Raw genomic sequence first — 15987 nt, 5'->3', positions numbered from 1 at the left:
ATCTGGGTTCTTCTACACATTTCCATTCAGCCATAAATACAGCACACAGTTAGAACTATATGTGAACCTGTTGAAGGAAAGTCAACTCATGTCACTTCTCTGACCCATAAGGTGCCACATGGTCTCTCCATCTGTTATGTAACCTCTCTGATCTCCTGTTACTCATGCCCTTGTTATACTGGCCTCCAAATTCCTTCAACATGCCAGCCACGTTTCTGCTTCATGGCTGTGTTAGTTTCCTAGGGCTGATGTAACAAACTACCACAAACTGGGTGGCTTAAAACAACAGAAATTTATTGTCTTACAGTTCTGGAGGCTGGAATTTCAAAAATAAGGTTTTGGCAGAGCCATGCTCCCTTTGGATCCTGTAAGGGAGAATCCTTCCTTGCCTCCTCCTAGCTTCTGGCGGTGGCTGTCAATCCCTGGCCTTCCTTGGCTTGCAGCTGCCTCACTCCGATCTCTGCCTCATCACCTGGCATTCTCCCTGCAGTCATACATATTGGATTGGGGAGCACCCTAAAGACCTCATCTTAACTCAATTACATCTGCAAAGTCCCTATTTCCAAATGAGATAACATTTCACGGGTCCCATGGGCTAGAACTTCAATACATCTTTTTTTTTTTTTAAAGATTGGCACCTGAGCTAACAACTGTTGCCAATCTTCTTGGGTTTTTTTCTGCTTTTTCTCCCCAAATCCCCCCAGTACATAGTTGTGTATTTTAATTGTGGGTCCTTCTAGTTGTGGCATGTGGGACACCGCCTCAACGTGGCCTGATGAGCGGTGCCATGTCCGCGCCCAGGATCCGAACCAGTGAAATCCTGGGCAGTGGAAGCGGAGCGCATGAGCTTAACCACTGGGCCTCGGGGCTGACCCCATTCAATATATCTTTTGAAGGATACAATTCAACCCACAACAATGGCCTTTACAGCTGATCCTTCTGCCTGGCTTGCTCTTTTCCCACATGTCGGTATTGCTCACCCTCTCACTTCCTTCTGGTCTTTATTCACATATCACTTTCTGGGTGAGGACTTCCCATGGCCACCTTACCACTGAAATGGCAACATCCATCCCTCAGTATTTCCTAGTCCCCTTCTCTGCTTTATTTTCCTCTTTAGCACTTGTCATTAGCATATTATATGTTGTATTTCACTTATTTATATTGTTTATTGTCTGTCTCCCCTGGTGGAATGTAAACTCCAGGAGGGCAGGGATTGTTGTGGGTTTTGTCCACTGCTGTGGCACCAGCATCTACAACAATGCCTGGCACAAGGGAGACTTGCTGAATGTGTACAAGAATCTCCACGTCCGAAACCCTTCATGGCACGTGTTCAGAGCTCAAGACTGCTGCAGCTCCACTGATGATCAGAGTCTCGACAGACCTTCTTCTGTAGCCACAGGCTTTAACTCCCTAAACACGAAGCCAAGTGTCTTGGTTCCCCATACAGAGGAGTCGGAAGGGGAAATATCTCAGCCCCCAAGTTCTGGTTGTTGGAACTCATGTCCGCCAGGCATATCTGAAGGAAGAGTAAGGCAGTGTCTCCCCTATCTGGTCTTTGGTTTCTGAATTTTCCTCCTCTTCATCTACGAAATGGAATAGAAGGAAAGGGATTAGGGCTATGGAGTCTCTAAGTTTGTCAAAACAAAACCCTCTTCTGATCTTTTCTGTCCACGTGATGGCTTTTCTATCTTCACCAGACTTCCTTCTTTCTCCCCTGATGCTGACTTAGAGTTTCACGAGGACTTTCCATCCAGTGGTTCCCCCAGCAGCTGACACTCACACAGCTACTTCGGAATTCTGGTATGACTCTTGGGGTTGTAAAACTTTCAGCCTTTAGTATTGTGATGGCTAATTTTATGTGTCAATTTGGCTGGGCCATGATACTCAGATATTTGGTCAAACGTTATTCTGGACGTTTCTGTGAGGGTGTTTTGGATGAGATTAACATTCAAATCAGTGGAGTTTCAGTAAAGTAGATTGCCCTCCATAATGTGGGTGGGCCTCATCTAACCAGGTGAAGGCCTGAACAGAACAAAAGATTGACCTCTCCAGAGCAAGAGGGAATTCTGCCAGCAGATTGCCTTTGGACTTGAACTGCAACATTGACTCTTTTCTGGTTCTCTAGCCTGCTGGCCTACCTGCAGATTTTGGACTTGCCAGCCTCCATAACTGTATGAGCCAATTCTTTAAAATCTATCTATCCATCTATTTATCTGTCTGTCCGTCTATCTATCTCTCGTATTGGTTCTGTTTCTCTAACACAAACATTAGCAGCATTTCGTACAGAATGAATCCTTTAGACAACAGTGAAACAGAACTTCCTGGTATTTTCTGACACAGAGTTAACATATTCTGCTTCTTATGAAAAAGTAAAACTCAGGCAGCATGTTTTTTTCTAGTCCTGGGGGTCCAGTTATGAGACCGAGAGCCTACGTGGAGAGGGGGGCTTACAAAAGACATAGAAGATGGAGTTCCAGAGAATGAGGAAACTAATTTATTACCAACAGACCACGCTCAGTTCCAGAAAAGACAGGGTAGGAAAACATTCACTTTCTCCAATAATCAAGAAGCCAAGAAAGCTTTACTGAGTTGGGACAGAAGGGAAGGAAGATAATGCTTTTCTTCGCTTCCTGAATAACTTCAGATCAGGATCTTAATTGAAAAGTAGAATTATTTTCTTTATCTGGTTTTGCCATGGACTAGCTGTGTGACCTTCAGCAAAATACTACCCTTCTCTGGACCTTCATTTCCTCACTGTTAAAATGAGGTAGTTGAATTAGATAATCTCTCTCAACCACACCAAACTCTAATTCCACGCATAGGGCCTAACATGTAGTAACACCTAGCACATCGTGGACCTTATAAATACTAGCACTGAATGAATAAATGAGGGTTAAAAAAAACTATGTAGGTAACTTTTGAAGAGAAATCAAGGAATCTCATCCCGTAGAGTCACATAAAAGAAGTTTTTAATAAACTCGAAAAATCCTTATTTTAATCAAAAAGGCATTTCCTGAAATTTGTTTTATATATTCAGAGCACTAGATAGTGAGGTACAAAGTTATTTTGACCAACTCTGTGCCCCTGAGGGTCTCACCATTTTGTTGAGGTGACAGGAAGTGCATACCAAAGATGCCAAATGACGACAGAAGGAACGTCTGCAGAGTCTGGTTAGTGGTATTTATATTCTAAGGTCTCACAGTTTCCAAGGTTCATGGATAAATTTGAGAGGGGGAGGACCAGCTGAGTGACCTCATGTGGTCCCAACTTTTCCACTCCATCTTTACGACATTTTCTGTCTCCATCCTAAGCCGACCAAAAAGTGCAGCAGCAGGGTACTCATCCGCTGCCCCCCATACCCCCTGGAGCCGCAGGCAGGTAAAAACAAATTGCCCTCCGCTTTTCTGTCCTGCCCCAGATTCTTTAGTCAAGTCAGACTTTTGCCCAGTTCAAGCCGAGAATTGTTCTGTATCAGCTAACTCCCTGAAAGTCAGCTGACTAATAGTTTTCTATCTTCATTTTAAAGCAGCCTAGAAAAGTCTTGAGTTTCTGGAAAGTCCCTCTGAGTCACAGCTCAGAAAAACCTTTACATGTCATCCTATTTTGACATAAAAAGGCCTTCAGCTTTTAGACCAGAAGAGCAGCCTCCTTGTTCTCAAATAAAGTGAGTATGGCTCCAGACCCTGACACAGGCAGGCCTGCCTCCTACTTCCAGCCGCATCACTTAGGGACAGTGGGTGTTTGACGTGCCACTTCTCCTCTCTGAACGTTAGTCGTCTTCTCTGTACAGGGAGGACTATAACAACCCCACACACACACTCCCCCCCGCCACCTCACACCCTGCCACACGGTTATTCTGCGAATTCAATGAGATCATGTATGTGATGGTATTCTGCACTATGCAAATGCAAGTTCTCTTTATCATCAGATTTGAGCTTTAATGAGTCATTTCAGACATCAGTTCTTGATGTATGTGTCCTTCGCTTAACCTCACCGCCAACTGTTTCTCCTCCGTTTTCTTTGCTTGTTTCTGGAAGAAATTATAAAGTTGGCCCTGTGCATACTCCTGAGTCTATTCCTATACCTTACCTAAAATCTTCCTGGCTCCAATCTCCCCTCCCAGTAGAGCCTACTAGCTCTTCCTTTCTCAGTCTGTCAATAATTATTCAGGAGGTTTTCTCCCAGTCCACTCTATCACCATACACAGCTGCATACTTGACACTGGCATACTTAATGTTTGATCTAGTTGCTGTCATGTGTAGAAACCCAAACAACGATAGACTAAATGTCAAGAGTCCTGTGTTCCGGAATTAGCATTGTTTTTGATTATCCAGGGAGCACTGGGCCATTCAGTTTGATAAACATCTATTCAGTTTGGTGGTAGTGAGGGATGTTGCCTGCTGTGCATAAACTCAAAATTTTGTAGGTCACACGAATAAGGAAACCTCCAACTATGAGCAATGTGCTATATAGTAGCACACACACAAATAATATGTGTATACAGAGCAAGGAACATTTTAATCAACCTTCTAAGGTTGTAGAGGTACCACTTCAGAGAGAAGGAGGTGACATCTGAGCTAGGCCTTGAAGGATGACTAAGATTTTACAAGGCCAATAAGGAAATCAAGTGGAAGGAAGAACATTAAGACATGAACAAAATAGTGTGATGCAGAAATGGGAAGAGTTTGGTGTGGCCAGAGCACAGGGTGCCTGGTAGGGAGGGCAGGAGATGAAGCTAGAAGGAAGTTTGGGCTGAGGTTGTGCAGACCCAGCTTGTCAGGCTTAGACATTTGGGCCATATTTTCTCCAGCTCTTCTCAACCAGGGTTCCACAAGAATACTCAGCCCTCTTGACATAATGCACCCATTGGACAACTCAATTTCTTCCCTGTATACATAGAATGAGACTAGCTATATACGATCCTGGAGAAAATAGTCACTCAAATAATTTTCTGTAGGACTTGATTCTCATATGGAAACCCAGTTGGGAATGGCTGCTAGGCAATGATAAGCCATCCAACATTTATAGAAAGCAAGTGACATCCTCATGTGTCATAGAAACATTGCTCTGGTGACAATGAGAAGAATGTTTTAGAAAGAGTACAGGTAGAGGATAAGAGATGAACTAAAATTCTATTGCAATGATTCAGGTGAGTCATGATCAGGGCTCAGGATGATGACAGTAGCAATGGAGGAAAGGGACATCCCAGAGACATTTAGGAGGCAGAATGGATGGAATACTTCAGTGCTGTCTCCCCTGGCTTCCCAGCTATGATCTGGAGTCGCTTGCTCCCTTCAGCTGCAGTCTGGAGGCTTCCTGAGGAGTGTGAGAAATTCATCAGCCACAACCCACCATGGGAGTAGGGAATGCCGCCACTAATCTGGACTTTATTGAGCCTCTGGTGAACCCTGCACACCCTGATAGCCTCTGAGTTAAGACTTTTCTCTTTATGCCCCATCACCCTCCTGGACCTGTTGGTCCAGTCCTCACAACTGACCTTCAGCCTAATTCCCCTCTCCAGCCGCACATTTCCCTGCTGGGTCAGAAGCCCTGCCCCGAACTCCAGACTGCTCGGCTGGAATCCTGACAATCTGCTTCCCTATCCCAGCCCATTATTCTAGGGGCTAGGTCTACTCCCTGGCCCCCACCCCCACCCCGGCCCAATAATCCTGCAGCAGAGTTAACATTGCCGGCTTCAGTGCTGCTTGATCCTAGCTTCCTCCTCCTGCCCAACAGGCCCTGTGTGGCTGAGGTTCCATCATGCCTCACACCTAAACCGACCCGAGTTGAGAGATGGCCAAATCTCATCTGAGGCCCATTCTCTCATTTGTGACATGAGGGAGTTATCCTAGGTGACTTCTAAGGTAGCTGCTTTCCAACACTAACATCCTGTGTTTCTAAGTAGGCCAACTGTAAAAGAAGGCTGCACTGGTACAGAACAATCGAGGCTGGGAGTGAGTGAGTCAGACTCAGCAAAAGTGTCAAGCTAACTGAAGCCAAGAGATTAGAGGGCAGCACACCACTGGGCAGACAGCAGCTAGAGACTCAAGCCACAGATTAGCCTACCCAGACAGCTGTGTGGACAAGATGACTGACGCCACACCCAGTTTATTAGTCACATTTATCTTCAAGGAATTAACAACCTCATTTTGCATTCCCCCAAAGGGCAATATTCACTTATGATCTAAAGCTATTTAGGATGATGATTGTAATTCTACCTTTGCTCATGGTTAGTGCTGGTGATTTCAGATTCAATATTATCCCATTAGTATTTTGCCCATTTCCTTGAAATAATCATCCAGTGAGTACTCTCTGAACTTCCTAAGTTCCTCCCGGAGGCTTCTCAGGGGATCTGAAAGAAGGATGCAGGTCTTTGGAGACGTAGGTTTGAACCCCACAGCTACTTGTTAGTCAGGTGATTCTGAAGAAGTCCATTAATCTCTCTGAGCTTCGGAAATAGGATAATAATACCTGCCTTGCAAAGCTGTAGCCCAGATTGAAAGTGCCTGGCACACAGAAGGTTCTCAATAAAGGAGTTCTCCCTCACACCAAGTCAGCTGCTTTCCATCTCTTTAAGTCTCTGTGCCCTCAGAATTGTTTCTCCTGGGCTTGTCTGGATTTTTTCCTTTTTCTCCTACTGGAGCCTACAAGGTCCCTACCGGTCCACACAAGTTCCTGCTTCAATTCCAGACCTACAGCATGCCAAGTCAGCATGAGCACTTCCTGGAGTAGGGGCTTTTTTTTTTTTTTCTGGTCAGGGCTGAGCAATCATAGGCCAAGAAAAATCTTGGTCAGAAGATGAGATCATAGCTGAAGTCTCTAAGAGCCCCATTGTCTCAGCTCCAGGGTCTGTTATGTCGAAGATATAAATGCCAGTGCTGTGATTCAGAGCAGGGCCAGTCAGGAGATTTCAAGAGACAGTGGTGAAGCGGACAAGGTAGGGTTCTGCCAAGCTGCTGAGCACAGGAATTGGCTGTGGGACTCACATCCGTGGCTGACTAGGGGCTAACATTCTTGGTTCTTCCTTCAAGGGGATTCTGGTATCGGGGACCAATGTAGACATGGGCTGAAAGAGACTTAGAGATCATTTAGAGCTACTTTCTTTTACACAGATGGAGAAACTGAGGCCCAAACGAGGGAAATGACTTGCCCAAATCCACACAGAGAGAAAGGGCCCAAACTGCACCTAATCCCGGGTCTCTAGATTCGATGTCCACAGGTGTGTCCGTCATCCTATGAAAAAATGGTGGTTGTTAAAATTCAACACCTTGCAAACACTCAGTAAATTTTATTGTTGAATAACAAGTGGAGGGAATGTTTGCTAACAGGATTTCTAAACAGGAGAGCATTCACTAATTCACTAAATATTTGTTGAGTCTCAGAAGGTAAGGAAGGGCCACTTTGTGAAGGATGTGAATGCCATGCTTAGGAGTGTGACTTCTATTTTGTAGGCAACCTGAAGCCGTCAAAGAGTTCAGAGGATTGACATGATCAGTTTTAGAGATATCATTCTGGTAGCAGAGAAGAGGATGGATTGGAAGCTGTCAGGTTAGATGCATGAGGATATAGAAGGCTTTTAGAGTGGACATGATTGACTGAGGTGTAAAGAAGGGCAGTGGCAGTAGGACAGAGAGAAAGCAGGAGAGCCAAAGCCCATTTCCTTTTTTTTTTTTATTGAGGTACCATTGGTTTATAACATTATATAAATTTCAGGTGTACATCATTATATTTTGATTTCTATGGAGATTACATCATATTCACCACCCAAAGACTAATTACCATCCATCACCATACACATGTGCCTAATCACCCCTTTCACCCGAAGGTCATTTCTTAAATGCAGTCAATGGGGCCTGTGGTCAGGGGGACGACAGGTGTGCCAGAAGGGGCAGAAGGCTGGGCCCTAGGCCAGCCGAAGCACAACCCCTCAAGACCTTACACTCCTGCCTAGGGTCCCAGACTGACCAAGTAGACTTCATTCATTGCAGGGCAGCTGTTTGATGGCCACAGCAGTGGTCAATAATAGTCACTGACGTTCTTACTGTGTGATAAACCAAGGTGGTCTGTTTCCCCAGCAAAGATGGTTGGTTGTGACACAGATAGGAAGTCCTTTTAAAAGTGTTATCTACTTAGAAGCTTTCAGGTAACGGTAAAAATTCTTAAAAATTAAATCTTCTAGTTTCTACACCTTGGCTGGATAATGTAAATTTCCTGGTAAAAGGTAAGTATCATCCACTACTGGCTATGGAGGTCACATATTATAACAGTTAATGGAATTTTGTGTCAGGCAGTCCTGGGTTGAGTCCAGACTGGTAATCACGAGCTGTGTAACCTTGAGCAAGTCACTAAATCTCTTTGTTTCCTCAACCATAAAATGGGGATAATAATGGTACCTGTCTGAGAATTGTTGTCCTAACAATATGAGAAAATGCATTTTAAGTGCTCAGCACAATGCTTGCCACAGAGCAAGAGCTCAAGCAGGGTCAGCTATTGTTAATTTTAATATCTCTACTGAATTATTTTGTAGCATGGTATATTTAAAAAAAGATCACATTTGGGGGCTGGCCCCGTGGCCGAGTGGTTGGGTTCGCGCGCTCCGCTGCAGGCGGCCCAGTGTTTCGTTGGTTCGAATCCTGGGCGCGGACATGGCACTGCTCATCAAACCACGCTGAGGCAGCGTCCCATATGCCACAACTAGAAGGACCCACAACGAAGAATATACAACTATGTACTGGGGGGCTTTGGGGAGAAAAAGGAAAAAATAAAAAAAAAATCTAACAAAAAAAAAAGATCACATTTGTAAGTACAAGAAAATTTGTGTTAAACATTTTTAAAAGCTTCCTGTTTAGATATTGCGTTTTAACCAAATTTTAAAGATTCATGGATGAGTGGTGGGACAACAGAACATTGGGTACATCCATATGCAGATTTTATAAATGTATGAAAGCGTTTGCTTTACTTTCCAAAAATTTTGTGTTCAAAAAGTAATTTTGTTATTGATTTGCTGGGTGACTTTGGATAAGTCTGTTTAACCTTTTAAGCTTTTTTGGCTTCCTCTGCAAAGTAAGTGGGCCTAGACTACATGGTTTCTAAAGGCCCTACCAATTCTAAAATAAGTACATGGACTTATTCCACACTCTAATTACATATTACCTGCATAGCTACAACAGTAAGTCAAATCCCAATTATTTTTAAAGAAGTACTAAGGCCCTTCATGATTATCAAGGATTATTGCCAAGAATCTGACACCATCCAATATTACGATGTGTGCACTTTTTAATCTAATGGTTCGACAGTGTATAGCTGACCTGGAACATTTGGAAGGATATTCTAGCTGACAACCAACCAGAACTTGAGACCCCTTGCACTTGCTGGTCCCTGAGGGAAAGTGACTTTTTTTGAACTTTCTCATCTGTTCATTTGTATTGTCAAAGTTTCTCTCTGAGAGTGGTGTTTGGTAATAAGTTAATCAATTTGGCAAGAACTGGGAACAGGTTAGTAAAGATGTTCTTTATGAGCAAACCTTTTAGGTCCATCTCCAGCTCACCCCTCTCCGCCCTTTTTCCCACTGCTTTGCTCGAGCACATTCTGACACGACCACGCCGATCTTGGCTGTTTCCTTAGATCCTGTGTGTTTACCACTTGATGTTTTACTAATACTGCTCTCAACCTGAAAACACTTCTTTTTCTTTGAATTCTTCCTCCGCTCTCACTGCCAATATTTGTACGTCCAAATCCTCCCCATCCTTAAAGGCTTAGTGCAAATGTCACCTGTCCATAAAGTGTGGGTAATCTTTCTCCTTGGGTGCAGTGAATTATTCCCTCAGCTAGGCTCCCAGAACACTTTTGGAATGTACCTCTCAGGTGGTCCCCGGCACACAGAATAACACAGTGGGAAGGCACACAGGGTCACTTGAGTTCAAATTCCTATTGGCCCCTTAGCTGTAGTCTTGGGCAAGTATAAACCTCTCCAAGCCTCAGTTTCCTCATCTGTAAAATGGAGCTAATGGTAATACCTTCCTGATAATGTTTTTGTTAGGTTTCAATGTGCCAGTACATGTAAAGCATTTATAATATTGCCTTGCCCATAGTGAGTGTTTAAGAAATACTAGCTATCATTACTTCTCTCCTTCTGCCTTATTTTACAGATATAATATCCCTGTCTTATGTTTCCTCCTAGACTCTACACTGTTGAGAGGAGAGGATTTGTGCTTGCTCATTTTTTGTAGCTCCTTTTGTGCCTAGAACTTATCACACAAAACTAGACTTCGGAAAACTTAGGCCCAAGTCCTTCTTCCCTTTTCATCCTTAATAGTCACAAGACGACTTTAATCATGAAATAAGCTATTCCATGAATAAAGAAGCTTATTGTAATTAAATGTCAAATTGGACATTAGACTAAACAGTCTATAGTCAGTTGCACGCCAATGCTGTGGTAAGCACAGGGCTTTTGAAAGAATGTCACATGTGGTGTACAGCTATTTGACTCAGGGCTCTCAACTCCTAGTCCTGGCCTCATTCCACCACTCCAAGCAGCCAGATTCTGTCACCTTTGCTTTCCATGGTGGTGGCTCAGCCTGGTTCCAGCTGGCCATGCACAACGATGACCAAAGCCACCACAGAGTACAGCTCACTCTACAGGAAGCAGCCTCACCCAGAATCCATGCATAAATTGGTGATCAAATCTGTACTAAAGGAAAACATTATGTGCTACTCCTGCAGTACAAAGTTCAGTTGTAGTCAAGATTTCAGGTCAAATTCAGATCTGTTTCTGAGATATTTTCCATAGACATTTCTCACATTTTTGCAGAGATACTTCTTGGTCTGTGTTAATGGTTTCGTGCCAAACAGCAGTTTATCCAGCACTGTGATTCATTTATTTGTTTCCTATACACTGTTTGACTTTTCTCATATTTTGCTTTGGCTGAGGACTCTCAGCATATGCTTTACATGGCTAGTCAGTCAGACTTTTAAATATTTTTGGATTTTAATTGAAAAAAATTCAGACCAAAGGCCATGATTTTTCTAATAATAAATCAGGGACTACTCATTTTCTTTTTAGAGGTATTAACTTCAATTTAATTCTCTTCCATGAAATTTCACAGCATTAATGTTAAAACATAATTCAGGTCAAGTATAACATCAGCTCCTGGTGTGTCATTAATAGTTCCTAGTTCATGAATAAGAGCCATACAAAGTAGCACAGGCCCACAGAAATGGGCCTGGGGAAATTAGGCCAGACAGAGTTCAAAGAAATTAAGGTATAAGATGCTGCATTCTACCTATTCTCAGGAGCAGCATTTCTTTTCTCACGGCTAACGTTAGACAGAGGCAAAGTAGGCGCTGGCCTGTAGCATGGAGTGGTACTGAAAGCCTCAAAAGTTGGTTCTCCAACCTGCCTCTTAAGCTTGGCATTCCTACCTTTAGAGTGGAGTTCCATTGGCCAAAGTGTGCTCCGGAGACTTCAGTCCATTCCTTTACTAATTCATTCATTCATCAAATGTTTATTAGCACCACTATGTACAGGAACTGGGGAGAGAAAAACGAGTAGGACACAAAGCTTTAGTCTAGTGAAGACCAAACTAGGGAGACAGTTCAAACTCTGTGTGTTTGACAAGTGTCATGATAGAGCTTTACCTATGGGGCTGCCAGGAAGGTAGGAGATGACCTCAGAGAAAGGGATGTCACAGAAAACCATGAGTGGAAGAATGATGAAGACATGCACCTTACAGAGGACAAAGGTAAGGAAAGAAAACGTCGAATGCAGATACCTCTGACAAGGTGAATGCTTTAAGCTGGCTAGTAGTTACAAAAAAAAGTAGAGTGAACAGTAGCCTTCCAGTTTCACAATGTAAAGCTGGGCAGAATTTGACCCACAAGCTAAGACTTGATAGGGAAGTGAGTGAGGATGGACAGAGACTGGGAACCTGGGCTACCGACCAGGAGGGGCTGAAGTGGGCTCTTGGTTGTTGGAGGAACAACTTAGGGCACTGAGGCCAGAGGTGAAGGTGCTCTAAGACAGGCACTAAAAGAGGAGGTCATAAACTGCCAAGCAAACTTTGCTTATTTGGTAATTTGGGGGAAAATGGGCACTAGCTTAGCCTTGTACAGTGCGGTACCTGAGGGAAGTCATAAGTTAAATCAGAATTAATGTGGTTTATGTAATTAAAATAGAAAAGCATGTGTCTGGCTTCAGGACTAGGAAGACTACTGAGTTCTCAAATTCTAATCATTCCCATCACTGCACTGTAGCCCCAAACGGCATGTGGTCTTCTGTCTACTTAGAGTCCTCTGTGACCTCTTCTTTGCCCCTCAAGGCTTGGCACAAGTGTTCCTTCCTTCCCTGATGGTTCAGACTGTTGAGTATGCCTGCTCCAAGCTCCCAGAGCAATTAGTACATCTCTCTCATTGGATTAACACACATCACATTGGATTGTCCCTGTCTATTTACTTTTCTGTCTCCCCCCTCCACCAGGCTGTGAGCTCTCTGAGGGCAGAGATTGTCTTCCACCTCTGTATCCCCAGGACTTAGCCAAACTAGAACATAATAACTGCCAATACATATCTGTGGATGGATGGATGGTTCCATGGTTCTGTGAATGGATGGATGGATGAATAGATGGATTGAACAAATGGATGAACGACTGGCCTAAATCAATAAGGGTCTGCATTCTCTTTTGGAATACAGACTCAGGGAGTGGATGCTCAGAAAACTGCTGAACATATTTTAACGCTGTGGCAAACCATGGATAAAAATCAGGTGCCTTGGTCCAATTCAAACCTAGTAGCAATATTGTGTGCTTTATTTTCCCGTTCACATGTGCACTGCAATTTTAGGGCAAGGTTTGCTTAGTAGGCAGGTTTCAAAGATGTGGAAGGAGAAGCAATCTAATCAAGAAAGCTTGAACCAGGAGCCAGGAGGTCTAGCCTCTCTTCCTGATCCCCCACCAACTTCCTGATTACGTAACCCAGATGAGCTTCTTATCTCCATATGCTTCCAGTCTCCCATTCTTTCCCCTCTGCTCTCCATCCTCCATCCTCCACCCAGTTATCTTTTCTGAAAACAAATTAATCATCTTGTTTTTCGCTTTAAAACCCCCTTGTTGCCTCCAGAGCAAAGTCCCAACTCCTTAGCAGGCAAGCAAGGTCTTTATAGTATCTCTCAAGGCTGATGGCCCTTTATCATGTCCCTTATAGCCAGTTACTCCATGGTCCCATACCCCTAACCAAGCTCTTTCATGTCTTTGAATTTTTTCCATACATTGTCTCTGATATCAGCAATGACCTTCCACATTCACTTCACCTGGTGACCTCCTGTTTGTTCATCTTTTAAGACTCAGCCAATGGAGCCCAAGAGCCGCTTCCTCAGCAAGGCCTCTTCTAACCCCTTCAACAGTGTCAGCTCCTCCTCCTCTCTGCTCCCATAGCATTTCCACTTGTTTTTCTCATACTACTTATAACCCTGATAGAAATTAGTTGCTTAGTCATCCATCTCAGTTGCAAAACTCTGAGTTCCTCTAGGTCAGGGGCCATTATTCTTGTATCTCCACTTTAGTTGCTAGCACTTAGGAGATTTTCTAATGTATACTGGTTGAAAAAAATCAAATGAGTTATAGTGAATTTTACATGCACTATCTCCCTAAATATTGCTATTATTCTCCTCTCCTCCATCCCCCCAAGAAACCTAATAATAAAGAATAGTTTGAGCACTGATCAGCAGCAGGCACTACTGATAACTTCATTTAGTCTTTATCTCAGCTCTGCAAAGCAGGCATTACTATTACAATTACTTTACATATAAAGAAACTGAGGCCCAAAGAGGTTAAGCATCTTTTACAAGTCACAGTTAGTAGGTGGTAGAGCTGGCATTTAAACTGAAGCCTCTCAGACTTCAAAGCCCATGGCCTTTCCACAACATCATCTGCTTCCTCAAAGGCCTGCACCTGGTAGGTTCTCACTTGGCCATTTAATTGCTCTGAACTGCATTGAATAGGACTGCAAGAGACAGGCTCACTCCAATTTGCAGCTGGAGCCTGGGCATCTCCATAGCCCATCCATGAAACCCTAGACAGCCACATCTAAATGCTGGCATTCATGGGGACAAAGCCGAGATCCTCTTCTTGGCAGGAAGCTGGGTCTTCTAGCACATGGAGCCAGCCCTCCATTTCCTGGGATCAGATGGAGCCCTCAGCATGGAGGCCCTCTCACAGTTCATGGGTTTGTCCCTCATATCCAGTCCAGAAACTGTCTGCTCCCTGCCTCCCTGGAGAATAAGAAATTACTGCCTTCTGGGATGTTTTTCTGGTCACTGAGGCCTCAAGGTGAAAGGTCTCTTGGATGGAAGTGAACAGCCAAAATTTACCCAACTAGGCAAGGCGTCAGGCAGCCCTGAGCCACATCCCATTAGGGCCCACAGAACAGCTGGGTCTTCCTCTCTTCACCATGATACCTGCCCTCCAAGGATGGAGGTCTTTCTGCCCCACTGCTCAGCTGACATAAAGCAGAAATCCCACTGCAGAGCTCCCTTCAGGCTGAAGACTGTGCACAGAGCCCTCAGAAGTTTCTTCTCCTTCTACTTTCCACTGCCACTGCTAAGCTTTCAGCTTATGGGGAGAAGAGAGGCTCACAAAAGGATGAGTGCTCTTGTCCTGAAAATATCCTATAGAAATATAGGACAGAGCTGGAAGGGAGAAGAGTATTTATATGCTAGTAATGTAAGCATTAAATTAAGAATGTAAACACCTATTACATGCCAGCACTTTACACACATCGTCTCATTTAATCATCACTGTGATTATTTTTCCCATTTTAATGATGTACAAACTGAAACTGACTCTAAGCACAACAGCTTATTTCCTTTTGTTGATAAAAGGGATATTGTGAAACCTTTGACCTTGGGCCTGAGAATTAGTAACTGGAGCTCAGCATGAGGGTGAAGTGGGACACAGCCATACAGGTAGAATCCTTGTACTAGTCATATCTGCTCATCATCTGAGACTGTGATAATTGCCCTGTGCTTTCCTGCTGGAATCAGAAATTTATCTGGACTCCCAACCCAGCTGTCCAGTACTGAGAAAAGGAAGCAGTTTGAGTTTTACAAAAAGAGCCTTTAGCTAGACATTTGAATACATTTGCTTGAGTCCCAGCTCTATTATTAAACATATGTGAGATCTTGCCTCAGTTTCCTCATCTGTGAAGTGGGAATAAAAACAACTGATTTCTCATCTTAGGATTTTTGTGAGAATTAAATGAGATATTGAATGTGGGGTGCTGGGAAGGCCCACAGAGAACTGGCCTATTCATAAATGAACCACTTTCTTGTCCACTGTCCCTTCTGTGGAGCTCCATCCATGATTGGACAGCACCCCATTCTCCAGATTAATTTTTCTCCTACCCTCATCCCACCTCCCTAAACTAAATGAAGAGCAGTTTGACGCAGAGGAAAGAACATAGACTAGAAATTGGATGACTTTGGTTTGAGTCCTGATTTTATTAATTACTGGCTCTGAGATCATTAAGCGAGTCACCAAGCCTCAATTTTCTTAACTGTTGAATGGGGATGATATTAGTACTTACCTCCTAGGGTTGCCATGAAGACTATATGAGAGAATGAATGCACCAATGCTTTGTCAATTCTAACGTGCTATACAATTGCAAGTTATTTCTCCAACAAGGTTTTTGACCATCTGCTATGGGTCAAGCACATGCCAGGTGATGAGGGTACAAAGACAATAAGACATGATTTCCATTAAGCTCACAGTCTGAGGAAGAGTCAGACACATAAACAGGTCATTACAACACAGTATGGTAAGTGCTGTGACAGGGGAGGAGCAGAATGCTTGAAGCACAGAAAGGGGCACTGTCTTAGTTATCTATTGCTGCAAAACAAATTACCCCAAAACTTAGTTACTTAAAACAAGCATTTATTATCTCACATATATACTGAGAGTCAGGATCCTGGCAATGGCTTAGCTGGGTAGTTCTGGC

At 43.6% G+C, this 15987-nt stretch overlaps 1 long non-coding RNA gene across 3 annotated transcripts in view; it reads right to left on the bottom strand.

Annotated features, from left to right (window-relative positions):
• Positions 1 to 826: 826 nt before the first annotated feature.
• LOC124225094 (uncharacterized) overlaps positions 827 to 15987 on the bottom strand; it is a 35753-nt gene continuing 20592 nt past the window's right edge. For 2 of the 3 annotated variants that reach the window (XR_006884987.1, XR_006884986.1), the window contains exons 2-3: positions 11422 to 11529; positions 5780 to 7233 (exon numbers count right to left, since the gene is read on the bottom strand). This is a non-coding gene — a long non-coding RNA (uncharacterized LOC124225094). Of the gene's footprint in view, positions 1584 to 5779; positions 7234 to 11421; positions 11530 to 15987 lie in introns of those variants that run through there. The other variant, XR_006884988.1, reaches the window with a different exon arrangement.

This window comes from Equus quagga, chromosome 14 (assembly GCF_021613505.1).
Source record: "Equus quagga isolate Etosha38 chromosome 14, UCLA_HA_Equagga_1.0, whole genome shotgun sequence".
Lineage (NCBI taxonomy): Eukaryota > Metazoa > Chordata > Mammalia > Perissodactyla > Equidae > Equus > Equus quagga.
This window is presented reverse-complemented; position numbering and strand designations above follow the sequence as displayed.